The sequence below is a fragment of the Dioscorea cayenensis genome, unplaced genomic scaffold, assembly GCF_009730915.1.
Source record: "Dioscorea cayenensis subsp. rotundata cultivar TDr96_F1 unplaced genomic scaffold, TDr96_F1_v2_PseudoChromosome.rev07_lg8_w22 25.fasta BLBR01001331.1, whole genome shotgun sequence".
Taxonomy (NCBI): domain Eukaryota; kingdom Viridiplantae; phylum Streptophyta; class Magnoliopsida; order Dioscoreales; family Dioscoreaceae; genus Dioscorea; species Dioscorea cayenensis.
Window position 1 is genome coordinate 15,962 of NW_024087722.1, and position 6,879 is coordinate 22,840.

The window sequence follows — 6,879 nt, forward strand, 5'->3', positions numbered from 1 at the left end:
CGCGGAACAGGGTAAAATTGCTACATGATCTTTTTACTACATTGATTTCCACAAACGCGATGATAAACATTCTCCTCTTAAGGCCACACGATCGGGCACACGATCATATGGTAGGCTATACTGGCTTTTTCCTTCATCAATGCGTCTTGAAAGGTCTTGAAATCTTTACAAAGAGGAGGAATGTGGAGACATGGCTGCCTTTGTGCCCCTTCCATTAATAACTTGGCTTGCAAAACTATGGAAGTTGGCACACATCTCCTCATACACGAACTCCTCTTATGTCTTCCAACTTGATTTGTACAAGAACTCCCAATATTATGCCATGATAGCCTATCTTCGCTCCCTTTTTGAATTCCCAATGCCTTCACAACTCTGTATGCATAAAAGAACACCCAATACACGAAATGAGACATAAACCGTATAAAATATGATGCTCAATGTATGTAAAACATGCATAAAAACATGTTCACTCAAGCACTTATCGGGCCCGGTCGTGATCTTCCCCCATTCCTCCGTCAATTGAGCCACTACATACCTTCCCTTAAGTCAGTCTGCCCAGTCAGTCACTTCTTCTTTCCGCAGTTGCTGCTGGAAGGTTGGTTTGAAGGCAGAATAGAATCCACAGCTATTGAATCAACAGTGGGAAGAGAGTAGGGAGTTAGGTTAGGGAGGAATTGGACAAAGCAAATCAATGCCTTTATTGATACTAGAATAAAAGGATCTGGTGAATACGCCCGGTTGGAATCCGGTAAGAAATAGGCCTTTGTAGCGAATCTGAATAGGTCATCAGGAAACTCCAGTATCCTGTAAATCCGTCTTATCTCTATCTGTCGGAAAGGGGCCATACAGTACTAGTCCTCTTTGTTGTCTCTCCTGTCGCATCTGTCCAACTGTCCGTTGCTCGCTTCTGGAGTGCAAGAACTGGAACTATTACATCAGTCGGATCTGCATTAAGGTGCTTTCTTGTTTGAAGGAAGGAATGGTAGCATCTGTAAGGTTAAGCAAAGAAGTAGGCGCAGTAGATCCTTATCCTTCCTTGTTTGTTATGTTAAGCCAACCATTCCTGTATCTCTTTCGTCTCTTTCTGGTGTGCCTAAATTTTGAAAAGTAATTCTTTCTCTCTTCCTTCCCTTGCCTTCGCTCAGGTGAAGGTACAGTATAGGCCAGGCAGGGGAGTGTATAATCTGGTGTAGAACGGGGGGCCTAAGTTGATGTGCACAAGTGCTTCCTCTGTAGGAAGTCGATTGCCTACAGAAATTTCTTTGTACATCAACACAAGAAGTGGCGAATTGGGGATGGTACTACCTCAGTTAGACTGTGGGAAGATGGGTAGGTGGGGCCTCTCAACCAAGACATCGCGGTTGGCGAGTGGAGGACTATCCCCTCGGAGGCAACGGTCAACTCCCCGCTTCAATCGCCCCTGAGGATGACTGGAAGAGACAGTATCTGAGTGACGATCTTGTTTACGAACCACCGATCTCAAGAGCTTTTTACCTTTTGATCCTCCTGTTTTGACGCTGTTTTTCACTGCTCCTTGAGTTGGCGGTCACTTACGGCATTCATGAAATTCGTATCCTATTGACTGTTGGCTGGATTCACTCACCAGCATTCCTAACTTCGAAAGGAGGATGATATGAAGTTTTTTTCATTTTCCTCAAACGAAGAGGCTCATCAATGAATCCTGTGCCCCAGTCTTGATGAAAGGGATACGGAGCATTCAACTGACCTGCCACATGAGAGATCTAACCACCCTAGCGAGAAGGGGGAGAGTACTCGATTTCCTGGTGGCAACATGGTTTTGCTTTTTTTGTGGTACTAGCGCGTCTACACTCTGGATTTCGCCTAGATGAATTCCGCTAGCACTTGAGATGCTACGACTACTCAGAGGGATCTCATTTCAGTTCGATGTGAGCTTAACGGTTCCACTAGCCTGTAAGAAATGGACTCAGAGAGGTAGGATCCGACAGTTTCATCCAGATCCTGCTTATTTAGTAAATACTTCGATCTTTTTGCACATAACTTCCTTATAGTCTGTCTGTTCTCTCTTTTGGTCTGGGTTAGAAATCTCAGCTACTATTCTCTAAGCCCTTTCTATCCTGGTGAAGTAGACGTGTAAGGCCAGTCTTCTTCGTTCAACTATTCCACCTGCTAAGAAGAATGATAGGCGGGGGCCGCGAGGAAGGAGATCTTCATCCTAGATCCGGACTTTGACCTTGAATTGCTAACCCGAGTTGACTGACGAATGGAAAGATCCTTGACGGCGCAAGGCTTAGCCCCTTGTTGTGTGGGACAATTCCCTTGCACTGCTCTTTTCTATCTTTCTTAGCGCACACGGAGCTCTTTTGATGGATTTCTCGCTGTTAGCACAGAAGGGTAAGGACTGACCCCTTTTCATGCACTGACTCTCACCGGGGAAAGCCTGACCTATCTCTTGGTGCAGTGGAGTCATCTACATAACTAGTTGTACAAGCCGAGGCAAAGCCAACTTCCCTAGCCGACAAAAAGAAGGGGGCGGAGACTCCGTTTTAGGAGTCTTAGGGTTCGAAAACAGAGATCAAAGACTCTGTCCCTCACTTCTTGATTGTTTTTCATATTGAGGGATTAGTCTGCCATCAGTGGTAGCCGTCTAGACTGGGGAATCAGGCCGAATGGATGCTTTCCAGCAAAAAGTCAACATGACGTAGACTTCATGCCCTAACAGAGAGATTAGATTCGCCTTGGTTCCGTCTATCGCTCCATAGGGAAAGCCAATGATCGGCCTTTCGATCGGAGTGTTCAAAGCCTACCTTTAGCGTGATCAGATTCCAAGACAAGAGAGACTGTCTGCACACCGTCACCCCCATCCAGAAGGGCTTTCTTTTCCGGGCCGGTCAATCGAGTAGTCCCGTCGGCGGTCAATGTAGGAGCTGTCGGACCAAAAGACCGCTTTTCATGGGTCAATCAGACCAGGGACTGCCCACAGTCATGACAACCACTGAGGTGGTCATGTAGACAAAAAAGAAAAAAGAAGGGCTCTCCTGAATCAAGTACGCTTTCGAAGCCTTGTTCCAAGGTTGTATGTCGAACAAAACAAACGGGGTTTGCAGGACTCGAACCTACACCCACTACAAGATCGCCATTTCGAGAAGGCGAGGGAAGCGAAGCTTAGCGAGCTTCTTTTTTACATTCTTTTTTCGTCTTCTTAGAAGACCTGAAATCCCGGTCCAGCAATGTAATGTGCGGTTGATTGAAGTAGCTCTTCCCGTTCTTGGTTTTCGGTCGAGGTGGCTAAGCTATAAAAGGGTCTTCTAACAAGATATGCTACTTTTAACTTTTGACTCATCCTTTGATGGAAAGTCGGACAATTGTATTGGAACACCATTGCACATTGGAAGCTACTAGTCTTTCATCATAACTTGGAAAAAGAAGGAATGATGGTTTGGGTGTTTATAGGTTTTTTTGCGGCTTGGCCGATCGATGATCGACAAGGTCCCCTTGCTTATATCCCGCAAGTGCACGGGTTTGTCGAGTAATAATCCCGGATGAGCGGGGTCAAATCCACGGGGAGTAGGGAGTAAACACACTTAATTCGATTCTTAGCTATGTGGAGTATCAACAATTATAAGTGTGGTAATGATTCAATTCTCAAAAATTAAAAGCAACAAGTAAGAGAGAAAAAGTAAGGAGGAGGCAAGGGAATCGGTAAAGATGGGGTACTCGGATGATGTTTCACCTAGGATAATCGCTTCAAGTGCAAGAACTCTCTATCATGCATCCTAATCAATGCAATGGTGAGTCGTGGAAATCCTTACATACATAGTCCCAAATCTAAGGTCAACTATGCCTAACTCTATACATGTCCCGAGGAGAGATTAAATAACCAATGCAGACTCGCCAACCACTCACTGTCCTATCACTTGATGGACGAAGCTGATCCGATATGATAGGCGGGCGAAGGGAGAGAGACCAAGCCAAGCCAGACGTGGAGTGGCGAAGGGGGCCTACTACAGCTATACGTGATTAGTAACCGGTGAAAGATTTCGAACGAAAAAAAGTGAACTATTTCACAGTGTGATTGATCGGACAAGTACCAAGGGCTTTCGGTAGCCTTCTTTCATTTCCGAATTTTTCTTGCGAAAAGTCCTTGCATTAGTATGAGTTCGTTGACCGCGTAAGGACGATCCATCTTAATGATGAATTCCACGATAACGAGAAATAGAAATTAATCGTTTGATGTCTGCTCATTCTCCCCTCTTTAATTCCCAATGAATAATATGATCTTGACCTATCATTTGTTCAATTTGGTCGATCTCGATACTTAGTTAACTCATTCATCTTGATGTTCCCACTCGATACCAAATCGATAACGAACCTCGAATGCCTTTTTTTAGGTCCAATTCCATCCATTTTTTTGTTGAGGCAATTCTTACTTGTTCAGTCGGGAACTGATTTAGGTCGTGAGATATATGACATTCTTTATCCTTCTCCTTTCCTGGTCTTCTCGGCTGGAATCAAAAAAATGGGTGTCTCCTCTATTCCCTGTAGATGAACTTTTTACTATAGCCATGGGATGCTTCTCTCAGCGAGTGAACTAGGTTTTTTTCTTTCTTGAGCTTCTATTTCTTCAGTTAAGGGAGATTCGGGAAAAAGATGGAATAGGAAGACGTGTTTCCAGAACGAACAAGATACGGGTTGAGAAGGGGAGTTAGCAAAGTTGCACAAGATTGGAATGGGCATAGGAACATGTATTGATGTACCAGATCGGCTAATGCTCCCAGGTTGATGCGATGTATTCCACCAGTTGACTGGAGACTTTATTATTGGTATATCGATCGGTCCAGCACGGATTGAAATAGGAGCCAGTTCGACAGGAAGCTTTTTGAAAAACGCAGTGCACCCAGGTAAATAAGGACCAAGATGAATACAGAAGTTTAATCGAGCATCCCACACCCGAAAGGTACCCCACATAGGCCTTCCCTCGAAACCCCCCAGTCACTAAGGTAAACAAAGTAGATAAAAGCACTAATTTCTGTACCGGTTCCGGAAGAGCGAAGAAAAAGGGGATGTTTTGTTAATGGGAACAAGAAACTGTTTATAGCCGTAGCGATATAAACAAGAATACTCATCCGAGCCGCAGGAACATGTACATACGGAATACGAGAATTTCCACCTTGTTGAAAAATCTGGTGGTGCTACCCGAAGACTTGAATGAATAGCCATCGCTGTTAAGAACAACCGAGATCCAAAAAGAATTTTTCGCGTAGCTTCTTGTCTTTGACATAAAGAAAGAAGGTTGTAATAACGAAACGGACATGTGAGAATTTTTGTCCTTGCCTTGCTAGTGGAACAAGAAAGACATGGATGTATATTCCATACGCAATCAAAGGATTTCGCATGCTCAAAGAGATTAGATTAATTATAGTAATTCCCTTGCTTTAGTTTTTCGCTCCGCTCGTGCGTGGCACTCCTTGCTTGCGGAGCGGCATACCGGAAAAAAAAGGATTTTCTTTCTATTCTATTCTATATGGGCCCGTCACCGGACTACGAAAAAAAGGAGTCGAAGCCTTTCTCTCTCGTCAGTTTTGCTTACTTAGCCTTCTCCCTCTGACTATCTATTTATGTGATATTCCAATCTTCCAACATATATATGTTAGGGGGATTTTTCTTCCAATCCTCTATCATTTGTTGATAGATAGGGCTTCTCGCCCCTGACGAGAGAGGTCGTCGTAGGATATTGTGGAGAGAGCGGAACATTAAAATGGACTATAGACCTCTATGAACTACCTTTTTATGTTATGGTTTCCGCCTATACACGTTATCAAGTTCTGCTCAAGATTTGAATTTTTAAATAGACTTATTTATTTATTTATTTATTCCTACGAAATGCTATTGATCCCATGAGGACCCGCCCCCGTAACGTAAAAAAAGAATGCAACAATGAAAATTGCTTATCATTCGACTTCCACACTGGAATGCGAGCCAGCTGGCGAAGAAGTCAGACCAAGCCCCGAAAGACATAAGCTCAGGCATTCCATTCTTATCTCCGCGGGTTCAGTTCCTCATTATCCCAAACATATCCATTGGTCGGTCCTCAACATGGTTTAGTAGACCGACCCGTCCTACTAAGTATAAGTAAGGGAACATCCGGCACATCAAGCTAAGATGACTCTTAAGGAGGTTGTTCTCGGAACTTCATTATTTGAGTGAAAGGGGAAAGAGGAATTTTTTGTTCGAAAGGGGGAACCAGTCTTTCTTTATCCCCTGTGTCGGTGGAAGAGAACAATTGCTTGAAGTGAAGTAAAGCCTTAGCCTTAAAGTAAAGAGAGAATTCCGGTAAGCTTCCTGGCAGCCTTTTGAATGATTTTTTTCTTATTGCAAAAAAAGACTAGAATAAGTAAGGTCGAGCAGCACTAGTTCCGACCGAGAAGCAGATCCCAGCTTAGTATCAGCAGCATAGGTAGCGACACCAGTACCAGTTATGGAGGAGGCAGTCCAGCCAGGCCGAGAACGAAGCAGTTCATAAAAGAAGATCTTCTTTCCGGAGCCCGCCAAGCCAGTCCAGTAAGCAAGCACAAGTAGCAGTTCTATCAGGAAAAAGGAGGCTAAATGTCTTCTTCATGAAAAAGCTTACTTATCCCATTCTATTCACTGCACTCGAGGATTTCTATAGCGATCAAGGCGCGTATGTACATGTTGCTGAATTAGGATAGGAGGACGAGGACGAGGTCGTGGCAATGGGCAGTCTGGTTGCCCAAGGAAGCAAGGCCAGAGGAAGGACTTTTCGTTACCCTATTGACAAGACAGAGTCTTATTTTTGATATCTTGTTGAAGATGAATAGGATTAAGTTGCCTCCCTCCGACTACATTCAGCCTGGTGATGATAAGTTAGATAGGTTTTTG

General features: G+C 44.1%; 1 pseudogene; it reads right to left on the minus strand.

The window, feature by feature from the left end:
• Positions 1-4,536: 4,536 nt before the first annotated feature.
• Positions 4,537-5,403, minus strand: LOC120256188 (annotated as a pseudogene).
• Between the last annotated feature and the right edge of the window lie 1,476 nt (positions 5,404-6,879).